This window comes from Scylla paramamosain, chromosome 41 (genome assembly GCF_035594125.1).
Source record: "Scylla paramamosain isolate STU-SP2022 chromosome 41, ASM3559412v1, whole genome shotgun sequence".
Lineage (NCBI taxonomy): Eukaryota > Metazoa > Arthropoda > Malacostraca > Decapoda > Portunidae > Scylla > Scylla paramamosain.
In genome coordinates this window covers 10,026,967-10,039,466 of record NC_087191.1, presented here as the reverse complement: position 1 = coordinate 10,039,466, position 12,500 = coordinate 10,026,967, and the positions used below count along the sequence as shown (strand labels likewise).

At 41.1% G+C, this 12,500-nt stretch overlaps 1 protein-coding gene and 1 long non-coding RNA gene across 4 annotated transcripts in view; one reads left to right on the top strand and one right to left on the bottom strand.

Moving 5' to 3' along the window:
- The window catches only part of LOC135092981 (R-spondin-1-like), a 186,863-nt gene that overhangs the window by 36,449 nt on the left and 137,914 nt on the right, over positions 1–12,500 (bottom strand). The window lies entirely within an intron of this gene.
- LOC135092982 (uncharacterized) overlaps positions 1–12,500 on the top strand; it is a 77,651-nt gene that overhangs the window by 39,268 nt on the left and 25,883 nt on the right. The gene's annotated exons all lie outside the window — the stretch shown is intronic.

Genomic DNA, 12,500 nt, shown 5'->3' with positions numbered 1-12,500 from the left:
TGACAGGGAGATGGGCTGGGGTTCTGATGTGACGGGATGCCGGGATGGGTCTTGTGGAGGAGGGGGAGTGGAGGAAGGAAAGCAAAGTGGAAGAGATAGTATGTGTTGTATCTCTTGTGTGTCAAAGCGTCTGTCTGGCCAAGAGCGGCAAAATGATTAACAAAAGGTCCACTCAACTTTCCGCTCCAAAAATCGGTGAAAGGAAAATTTTGTCTTGTTAATTTAAGATGAGAGAACATAAGAACATAAGCCAAGGGAAGGTGCAAGGAGTCATCAGGCCTACACATGGCAGTCCCTGAATAAAACATACCTGCCTGTTCTCATCAAAGTAATCCAGGAAAGTTTTGCCCGGTTAATTTCAGGTGACAAAACAAAAGAACATAAGAAAAACGGACCTGCAAGAAACCACAGCCTTACACGTGGCAATCCCTGAATAAAACATGGCCACCTATTTCCACCTATCATGCTCAACTTAATACTCCTTTAAAGAAACTGTTCAAGTCGTAGGAAGGAGGAAAAACAGACACCGGCAGAGAGAGAGAGAGAGAGAGAGAGAGAGAGAGAGAGAGAGAGAGAGAGAGAGAGAGAGAGAGAGAGGAAAGATGTGATGCATGAAAATAGAGAAGAATAAATGAATGGGATGAGAAAAGGGAAAAGCATAAAACTAAAAAATTAGCAACGTGGGGGGGTGTACGAATGACGAGTTTGAAATATAAATGAAGTAGTGAGAGGTTAAGAGCAAGAGAGGCGGAAGAGTTAAAGATAAAGGAATGTGAGAGAAAACAGGATGGGAGCGTGTGAGAGTGGGTTGATGTGGCGAGGGAAGGGAGGCGAGATAATGAAGGTGTATAGAGGAGTGCTCGTGAGTGTGTTGTCTTGTAAGTGTAGAAAGATTGTAAATATAAAGAGGGGGGATGATTTACTGTTAATGCTATGGTTTACTTTTATTATTATTATTATTATTTTTATTTATATTCATAGCACCTAAAAAAAATGCTTACACGGTTACACAGGAAAAAAAGTAAAAATGTTGAAGTGTGTGTGTGTTTTATTTATTTATTTATTTTTTTAAGCAGGGCAGCAGGAAAGTGTAATAGTAATAGTACAAAAAATATAAAAAAAAATTGTATATGATTACGAGAAAAAAAAATGTGGAGGAGTGAAAGAGTCTGAAAACATGAATATTCAAAAAATAACACAAAACTTTCTTGCTTCTCATTAATATCTCTTATCTTCCTCTCATGCCCCTTAATTCACTCCACGTACACCTACATAATGTATAAACACAAAAAAAAAAAAAAAATAATAATAATTACACCGTATATTCCTTTGTAAAATTTGTAAAAACTCCTCCGTAAAACTCTCAAGGTGAGGTTTCGCTTCATTCATTTCATTCATTCTCGTCCATTTTTGCATAAAAGTAAGTCTCTGTTTTCTTAAGGTTTCTTTTATTTTTTTCCTCTTATATTCCGCGGTGTGGGAAGAGATGGTGGCGGTGCGCTGTAGTGTGTTTGTTTCTTTGCCTGTCGTGGTGGTGACTCGCTGTGGTGAAGATGGTGATGATTTTTAACGAGGCCAGTAAGGGAGATATGAAGGGTTGCATGCTTCATACATCACCACACACCGTACCAAATATTAAAGGCTCAAGATCATCACCACATCACCACACAACACCGCGTATATTGCAGTCACCACCACAGATTCACCACCATTGACCACGGAACACCACGGTAGATTATTCCTGTCACCACCTAACATCACACATCACCACTCAACACCACTCTAAATTCTCCCTCCTACCACACACACACATACACACACACACACCACTACTAGTCACTCACACAAACACCACACCACGAGGACAGTTACATGCATCACCACCAGCATGTCCCATCACCACCACCATCACTACCCTGACGACGGGCGGCCTGGCAGTGGCGATGGTGGTGGTGGTGGTGGTGGTGGTGGTGCTGCTTAGGTTCCGCTGATCACACCATCCTCTCCTTTTTAAGCAATGAGTGGAGTGAGCCGCGTTGGTGGCGGTGAAGGAAGCGCTCACCACCACCACCACCACCATCACCGCCACACACCACCACACACCACGCTTCACATTCCCACGTGAACTGAAAGCACTAATCACTGCTATCCATAAAACACATGAATGAATGAAAGTACACCAGAAAATACTGAACTCCCCCAAAGTATGGAAAACTTAAAGAAGAATTGGCAACTCAATATATCTGCATATTCGCTTACACTTGTAATGGAATCTAGATGAAATAATTTAGCCTTTATTTTCCGCCTTTTTCTGGTGATTTGGGGAGGCAGGGAGGAGGTGAGGAGGAGGTGCGGGCTTGAGGAGTGTGGGGGAGGTGGGTGGAGGTAAGATGGAGGCTTGCTGGAGGTACATTATCCGTCCATCAACTGGCAACTGAACGCGAAGGAGTCTGAGAGGTAAATCTTTTAGTTGAATGAGTCATGCTTGGTATGTTGTAAACGTGTGTGTGTGTGTGTGTGTGTGTGTGTGTGTGTGTGTGTGTGTGTGTGTGTTGAATTTTTATGAGTTCTATAAATGTCTGAATTATGTCATGAAAAAAAAGGGGGGGAAAATAGAAAGTGATGCTGTTATTTATATTTTAACACGAATGGAAATCTGTCCTATTTTGTTTTTCTTTTTATGAAGGGTGTAAGGAGAGAGAGAGAGAGAGAGAGAGAGAGAGAGAGAGAGAGAGAGAGAGAGAGAGAGAGAGAGAGAGAGAGAGAGAGAGAGAGAGATTTAGAGCAAGTTAGAGAAAAGTTATGGAAGACACTTAAACTTTCACAAACTTAGACACACACACACACACACACACACACACACACACACACACACACACACACACACACACACACACACACACACACACATCCTTGTTCCTTTTCATTCATGCGTGATACACAGGTGACTCACAGGTAAGAGAGGATAGGTAAGGGAATGGGGGAGGGGGGAGAGAGAAAGGGGAGGGGAGAGGGGAGGGATAGAAAAATGGGGAGATGGGGAGGAGGGGAGGAGATGGAGGAGAAACATGCTGGATACTTACAGGACGAATGAGAGAGAGAGAGAGAGAGAGAGAGAGAGAGAGAGAGAGAGAGAGAGAGAGAGAGAGAGAGAGAGAGAGAGAGAGGCGCAGTTAGGAGCTTAGATTATATCAATTTAATTATAATAAATTTTTAAAACGTTTAGCTCTTGAAATATACGATTTTTTTCCATTTTCTTTTTTGTTAGTTGGTTTTCTCCTTTTCTCAGTTTCTTTTTTCTTTACGCTACTTTTTTTTATATATTTGTATGGTCTGAAACTGTTAATCTCTCTCTCTCTCTCTCTCTCTCTCTCTCTCTCTCTCTCTCTCTCTCTCTCTCTCTCTCTCTCTCTCTCTCTCTCTCTCTCTCCTCATCACTCACTCACACCCACTGGAGGCTGCTCTGCCGGGCTATCTTCTTCTCCCATCTACCAATGAATCACTGGCTATCATTCCCTCGCTGGCATCATCATCATTATCATCATTATCACCATCGTTATTGCCATCGTCCTCACCATCATTATTGCCATCCTCTCCATCATCATTGCCATCGTCATCACTGTCATTAATACCATCATCACCATCATCATTGCCTCACTGTCGTTATCATCATCTATCACCATCATTTTTGTCATCCTCCTCTTCATCGTTGTCATTATCCATCTCAGTCACTGTTGCCATCGTCATCATCATTATAACTGTCATTATTGCCACTTTGTAATCATCATCATCATTATTATCATTGCCATTGTCTTCATTATTATCACCGCTATCATCACCACTATTGTTATCGTCTTACCCTCATCATTATTCTTATCGCCAGTTTCATTATTTTTTCTTCACTCTCATTATCAACTATCACTATCATTGTTATTGTCGCTGTTGAAATTCTTACTATACTTATTTTTATTTTCTTTCTCCTTCATCCTCCTTTTTTTTTCCTCTTTGTTCTCATTGTTATTATCATCATTATTTTTGTTGTTGCTATCGTTGTTGTTGTTGTTGTTGTTGTTACTGTTGTTGTTACTGTTGTTATCATTGTTGTTGTTGTTGTTGTTGTTGTTGTTACTGTTGCTGTCATTGGTTTTGTTATTGTTATCATTGTTGCTGTCGTTGTTGTCGTCGTCCTCCTCCTCCTCCTCCTCCTCTTCCTCCTCCTCCTCCTCCTCCTTCTCGTAACACCTACAACTACAATTTTTTTTTTCATCTTTGTAATTTTTTTTTTACCTTTTTTTTTTTACGTGCGGTGGTCACCAATAAATCTGACCCCACATAAACCACCACCTCGCCAATAAACAAGGCCAAGACTAGCCCTGATAAAGGAAGCAAGCAATAAATAAGTTAATGAGTTCATAAATTGGTATAATTGTAACTTAATATTTTCCTCCTGATTACTTCTCTCCCTTATTTTTTTCCTCTCTCCCTCTCTCTCTTTTTTTCTTAATCATAATTACCTCTTCTCTTGTGCTTTGTTACGTTTTTGATCTTTGCTATATAATTTTGTGTGTTTTTTTCTTTTTTTCTCTTTTTTTTTCCTCTGCTTCAATTTGATGTCTGAATTTTCCTTTGTGGTTTTGTATTTTCTTGTTTAATCTCCAGTTTGTTTGTCTGTACATGTGTCTGTCTGCTTGCCTGTCTGTCTTTGTCTTTCTACCCTCACGTCTCTCTCTCTCTCTCTCTCTCTCTCTCTCTCTCTCTCTCTCTCTCTCTCTCTCTCTCTCTCTCTCTCTCTCTCTCTCACACCTACAATCATCCTCAGTATACTATCACCTACACCTTGAGAGAGAGAGAGAGAGAGAGAGAGAGGGAGAGGAAGAGGAAGAGGTGAAGGTATTAGCAATGCAAATACCCTAAACTCTTGAATAATTGCTGGCTGGGTCCATCACAGCATATCACTCCATACCCTACATTAGAATACCTCTTCTGATGCAAGGCTGATGGGAAGGTGCCCAGCTTGGCTTTCCCTGTCGCTTCCTTTGGCTCTAATAACACGGTAATTTGCGGTTTTAATAAGCACTTGGAGGCGACGAGAGAGAGAGAGAGAGGGAGAGGGGGAGAGATAGAAGGAGGGAGGGGGGATCTAACTCTAAGCTACAATGGTTTTTAAATATCCTACTCACTCTCTCTCTCTCTCTCTCTCTCTCTCTCTCTCTCTCTGTCTTTAAGATGTGATGAATCTATTTTAAGTGTTTTTCATTCTTTTCCAATGTTTAAAGCAGCGAGAAAGCTCAAGGTAGGAAAGTAAGAAAGAAAAAAAGAGTAAAATAAAAAAAAGTCTATATCCTTTACTCTCTTAAAAAGTTGCATTGTTTATGTCTATCTTTATTGTTTATGTTTATCTTTATTGTTTAACTCTGTGTCTATCTTTTGCCTCGCCTTTTATACACGCAGCAAATGTTTTTGAGGTAAGTGAGAGGAGGATTATCTGGGTGACTGATCTGTCTAAATCTGAACTCACACACTAAAAATATACTTGAGACAGATTTGCAAAAAAGTTGGACCTGATTTCACCGCGTGTGTGTGTGTGTGTGTGTGTGTGTGTGTGTGTGTGTGTGTGTGTGTGTGTGTGTGTGTGTGTGTGTGTGTGTTTCATAATGGTTTTTTGTCTCTCCTTTGCCTTTAAAGCTATTTCGTGTTTTCTTGAATTTATTCTTCTCGTCTATTTGAAGTTGGGATGGTTTCGTGCGGAAAGAGAGAGAGAGAGAGAGAGAGAGAGAGAGAGAGAGAGAGAGAGAGAGAGAGAGAGAGAGAGAGAGAGAGAGAGAGAGAGACGAACACCCCATAAGGTACACACACACACACCTCTCTTCCTCCCTCCCTCCTTCACCCTCCCTCTCCCTCTCTCCCTTACCACCGCCACCAGAAATATCAGTGTTTTTAGATAATATCACACACTCAGAAGCAACTCTCCCTCTCGCTCCGTCACCCACAACACGACTCCCGCGTCTCTTAGGGTCCTCTGGTCGTCCCTCTGTCCCGCTCCTTGCCCGGCCCAGTGACGGAGGCTGTGAAATATCAGTGACAGCATCGCGACTCGGAACACAGGGTCGGTATGTTTTCTACGGGCATTCGGAAAGCTGAGTGTGTTAAGGTGGGGTTCGAGAAGAGGAGGGTAAAGTGGGGGGGGTGGTGGTGGTGGTGGAGGGTTTAGTGTGTGTGTGTGTGTGTGTGTGTGTTCTGAGTTATATGTTGTGTTTGTATGAGCTAATCTAGGTGTTATCTGATATTTGATAAGGTGTGTGTGTGTGTGTGTGTGTGTGTGTGTGTGTGTGTGTGTGTGTGGGATGAGTGTTAATTCAAGCGAGTCTTTTTCTCTCTTTTTGCCATTGAACAGTGAGAGAGAGAGAGAGAGAGAGAGAGAGAGAGAGAGAGAGAGAGAGAGAGAGAGAGAGAGAGAGAGAGAGAGAGAGAGAGAGGAATTCTGAATGATCGAATGAATGAATAAATGAATGAAGGAGTAAGAATGATGATGGCAGTGATAAGGAGAACAAGAACAAGAATGAGTGAGATAAGAATTAGTGTGTGTAGTGTAACAAGAAGAAGAAGAAGAAGAAGAAGGACAACAAGAGCAAAAAATAAATAGAAAGAAGAAAAAGACAGACGGAGCGAAGAAAAATAATGATGATGTTAGTGATGATGGTGATAAAAACGAAAACGACAACGAAGAAAAAATAATGAATGGTGATAAATAGAAAGAGAAAGATAAACAGCCAACAACAACAACAACAACAACAACAACAACAATAATCAAAGAACTTGTTGTTTCTTCTTGCATTTTCTTTTTCTCTTTTGGTTGCATCATAAACTCAAGGTCATCGTCCTCCTCCTCCTCCTCCTCCTCCTCCTCCTCCTCCTCCTCCTCCTCCTCCTCCTTCTATTCATTATTAAATTTATCCTGTTCGTCATCTTTCTGAAGAGCAACTTACGAATAGGACAAGACACTGAATAGATAACAAAAGTAAATACATAAATAAATAAGTAGAGAGAGAGAGAGAGAGAGAGAGAGAGAGAGAGAGAGAGAGAGAGAGAGAGAGAGAGAGAGAGAAAGGGGGGAGGTAAAGAAACCACACAAAAACAAAGACGATAAAGCTCTTTCAATAAATCAAGGTAAAAAAAATAATTAACCTGCTATTTCCAGGTAATGATCACAACCCGTTAATTACCTCGAGGCTTACAGGTAACACAGGTGACCCTCCGTGACCTGCATCTAACCTCGTGACCTGCGTGACCTCCCCGTGACCTGCGCAGCCTTCCACGCCTCCAACCTGCCCACGTTGAACGAATGAATGAAGCAAACATGTCGAAGGGAAGAAACTTGGTTCACTGACTATATATATTCTCTCTCTCTCTCTCTCTCTCTCTCTCTCTCTCTCTCTCTCTCTCTCTCTCTCTCTCTCTCTCTCTCTCTCTCCTTCGATGGTTGTGGTGCTTGTTTGTTTATGTTTGTTTGTTTGTGTCTTGGTATGCTGTGTGTGTGTGTGTGTGTGTGTGTGTGTGTGTGTGTGTGTGTGTGTGTGTGTGTGTGTGTGTGTGTGTGTGTGTTTCATAATTATTTGCTGCTTTTCCTTGCCTTTTATGTCATCTTTGCGTTTTTTTTTCTTTCATATTCATGTTTCCTTATTTTCTTTATTCCTTTTTTTCACCTTTACACCAAAATTCTCGAATATTCTGTATCGCATATTCTTTGCTTCTCAAATTTCTTGTTTTTTTTTTTTTTTTTGCATATGAAAGGTTTAGTCCTTGTTTGTGCATGAGAGAGAGAGAGAGAGAGAGAGAGAGAGAGAGAGAGAGAGAGAGAGAGAGAGAGAGAGAGAGAGAGAGAGAGAGAGAGAGAGAGAATGGCAATTATTCTTTTATATGTTTTATTATTGTGTGAAACCGTGTGTGTGTGTGTGTGTGTGTGTGTGTGTGTGTGTGTGTGTGTGTTTAAGAGAGATGAATAGGTACACAGATTCACTTCACACGGGCAAACACACACTACAGAGAGAGAGAGAGAGAGAGAGAGAGAGAGAGAGAGAGAGAGAGAGAGAGAGAGAGAGAAGGGTGGGTGGGTGGGTGGGTGTAACAATGAGTCACAGGATGTGTTGAGCGGAGGAGCTTAGTAGATAAGCACCATTTAGAGAGAGAGAGAGAGAGAGAGAGAGAGAGAGAGAGAGAGAGAGAGAGAGAGAGAGAGAGAGAGAGAGAGAGAGAGAGAGAGACAGGTTAACAATAAAGCATTCTCACGTGGAGGAAAATCAGATGGAAAACATACAAAAGGAGAGAGAGAGAGAGAGAGAGAGAGAGAGAGAGAGAGAGAGAGAGAGAGAGAGAGAGAGAGAGAGAGAGAGAGAGAGGTATTGAAAGCCATAATTAGAAGAACATAAACAGACACACGCACACACACGGACAGATAAGAGCGTCGCCTTGTCCCTCGCGGCCCCCTCTGCAGCACGCTTGACACTCTTAGGAGGAAAACGGAACGTGAGATTTGAACATAAACTTAAAACTGTCTTGTGATTTTTCCTTTCTTCCTGCCAAGTTCTTCCCCTAACCCCAACCTGGCCTAACTTATTATTAATCGACAAACTAACTTATTAACCAACAACCTAAAATAACGTAACCCAACCTAACCTGACCTAACGTATTATTAACCAACTTCGCAAAATAACGTAACGTAATCAAACGTAACCTAACCTAATTTATCCCTAACCTAACGTAATTTAACCTAACCTATCCTATCCTAACGTAACCTAACCTAACCTAACCTGATCTAACCTGACCTACCCTTACCAGGCATAATCTAACCTAACAAAACACTATCTTACCTAATCTAACCTAAGCGAACCTAATGTAACCTAACCAGGACCAATCTAAGCTAACAAAACTCTATCTTCCCTAACCTTATCCAGCCTTACCTTACCTTGCCTTCCCTAACATAACCTTACCTAACCTAACTAACCTAACCTAACCTAACCTAACCTAACCTAACCTAACCTTCCCTTGACTTCCCTAACATAAACCTTACCTAACCTTACCTAACCTAACCTAACCTAACCAAACTTAGCCTAACCTTACCAAACCTAACCTTACCTAACCTAACCTAATCTAACCTAACCTAACCTAACCTTACCTAACCTAACCTAACCTTACCTAACCTAACCTTACCTAACCTTACCTAACTAACCTAACCTTACCTAACCTTACCTAACTAACCTAACCTAACCTATACCCAACCTTACCTGATCTAATCTAACCTAACCTAATCTAACCTAACCTAACTTTACCTAACATAATCTCACCTAACCTAATCTTACCTAACCTAACCTAACCTAACCTAACCTAACCTAACCTAACCTAACCTAACCTAACCTTACCTAACCTCACCTAACCTAACCTTACCTAACCTCACCTAACTAACCTAACCTCACCTAACCTAACCTAACCTAATCTTACTTAACCTAACCTAACCTCACCTTATCTTACCTCTCCTTACCTAACCTAACCAAAAGCCAAGATTCCACCCAGTCCGGCCTTCCTCGCCACAGACAGCCAGACAGACAGGCAGGCGGACACACGGACGGACAAACTCTATTATTCACAGCTATAAATACCAAAGGGAAAATAAAAGGAAGGAGTTGCTTTATATTTTCGCCTCCATCTCTTAGACTGATATTTGACACTGGTTGTTGACAAAGTATATGTTTCTCTCTCTCTCTCTCTCTCTCTCTCTCTCTCTCTCTCTCTCTCTCTCTCTCTCTCTCTCTCTCTCTCTCTCTCTCTCTCTCTCTCTCTTATTGTTTTAGTCTAATGAATACAATATTAACCTTTCTATTAGCATCTATTAATAACACTGATTACATTATCAATTATTAAAAGCTAGAAAAATGTAAGATGTATGTAATCGTAATCGTGTATAGATTAACAATCTAAGCTTAAGATCATAATAGGATTCAATATTTAATTATTATTTCATCATTTTCCTCTTTTCTCCCCAGTTACATTTTTCCTTCCCATTCTTTTTTCCATCCCTTTTTCCTCTCCTCTCTTTTCTCCACTGCTCTCTTTCTATTTATCCTGCTTTCTTATTTGCTATCTCCTTTCTCCTTTCTGTTATGCATTTTTCACTCACTCAATCACTCACTCACTCACTCACTCACTCAGTTTTCGCTCGCTACCTTGCACATTCGCTCACTCATTCATTCATTTTCCTTTTCTATGACAGTTATTTATTTTTTTTTTTTATCATATGTGTATGTCTGGTTACTCACTCACTCAGTCTTGTTTGTGCCGTGTATGTCTATATGAACGTGTTTTTGCTTACTCATTCACTCACTCATCCTCTCACTCACCCTCTCACTCACTCACTCACTCACAGCAGCGCATATAACCAGGAAAATGCCGCGGTAAATCGTACACAAATTGATCTCGCGCCGTGAAAGGTGAGAGGGAACGGTATCGGAGAGAGAGAGGGAGAGGGAGAGGGAGAGGAAGATAATTTTACCTCTCTTCTTGGAACTGTTTTCGACAAGAAGCATTTTAAGGAAGTGTAAAGAGAGAGAGAGAGAGAGAGAGAGAGAGAGAGAGAGAGAGAGAGAGAGAGAGAGAGAGAGAGAGAGAGAGAGAGAGACTAGACACTAACACATGCCTTCAAATTCTTATATCTTTCTTTTATCATTCCTTCCTTCCTTTATTCATTCCTTCATTTATTTATTCCTACCTACCTACCTTCCTTCCTTCCTTCCTTCCTTCCTTCCCATCTCCCTCTCTCCTTACCTCCCTCCCTCCCTCCCTCCCTCAATTATTTCCTTCAACTTTACCTCTCACCTTAAACTCCATTCATCCACCCATCCAACACTCCCCTACATCCCTCCATCCTTCCATCCATCCCCATTTCCCTCTTCTTTCTCCATTCTCCCCTAATATTTCACGGTAGCTCAGGGGAAGGCAGGAGACCGTGGGGAGCCATATCCTGTAGGTGCTTAATAGTGAGGTAGGGGCGCGTCGTGGTGGTGACAATGAGAATGGCTTGTTTAGGAGGGGAAAGGGTCAGAGTGTGTGTGTGTGTGTGTGTGTGTGTGTGTGTGAGAGAGCTGTTGGTATTCCTGTTGCGTGTGGCTTGTACCGTGGAGAGGCGTGTGTTATGTTTGTGGGTCCTCTGTGTGTGTGTGTGTGTGTGTGTTTGTTTATGATTTCTGTGTTTCTCTTTCTCTGTTTTCCTATCCTTGTTCTTTCCTTTCCCTTGTCTGTTTGTATATTTCTGTGTTTCTCTCTTCCTCGTTCTGTTTCTCTGTTTTTTTTTGTTTTTTGTTTTTCTGTTGGTCGTTTGCCTGTATTCTCTCTCTCTCTCTCTCTCTCTCTCTCTCTCTCTCTCTCTCTCTCTCTCTCTCTCTCTCTCTCTCTCTCTCTCTCTCTCTCTCTCAATTCCACGTCTCCTATTTATCACTCTTTTTCTTATCTTCTCCTCCCTCTTCCATCTCCTCCACTCCCTTTTTTCTCTCCCACACACTTGTCCCCTCCTCCTCCTCCTCCTCCTCCTCCTTCTCCTCCTCTGTTCCTTGCTAATTACTAGTTAACTAATAATGACTTTCTTCTTGGTTTCTTCTTCTCTTCTTCTCTTCCTCTTCCATCTTTCCTCTGTTCTTCCTTTCTTTATTTTTTCTTTTCACTTTTCCTTCTTTTTCTTTAAATTTTTCTTTTCCTTGGTTTTTGGTGTGCCTTACTTTATTCCTTCTTTCATTATTTCCTTCTTTCGTTTTTCTTTCATTCTTTCATTCTTTCTTCATTTACCGCTGATTTTTTTTTCTCTAATATTGTTTCTTTCTTTTCATCTTTTTTTTATTTATTTTTGAAGCAGTTTGATGTTTTTTTCTCGTTTGTTTTCTCTCCTTCATTGTCTCTTCCTTCCTTCCTTCCTTCCTTCCTTCCTTTATTATATTTTTTTTTGTTCCCTCTTGTCTAGTTCTTTCATTGTAATTACATCCTTCTTTTTCTCTCCTCTTTTACTCCTTTCTTTCCTCGCTTCACTTAATCTTTTCCTTCTCTTCTTCCCATCTTTCTTGCTTGCTTTTCCTTCCTCTCCAAATTATTCTTTCCTACGTTCATTATAGATTTTCCTCATATTATCTCTGTCTCCTTATTAACTTTTTTTTTATCATGTTTTCTGATTTTCCACTCCTTTACATCTATTCCTTCTTCCTTCCTTCCTTCTTTTCGTTCGTTCGTTCCTTCCTTCCTTTACTTGTTTCATAATTTCTTCCTTATTCTCTCTCTCTCTCTCTCTCTCTCTCTCTCTCTCTCTCTCTCTCTCTCTCTCTCTCTCTCTCTCTCTCTCTCTCTCTCTCTCTCTCTCTCTCTCTCTCTCTCTCTCTCTCTCTCCTTGACCCCTACTTGACCACCCTGACCTCGCCGCTTAAATGAAATGAATGAGAAAAGTCTCCACCTCTTCTTCCCCCCTCCTC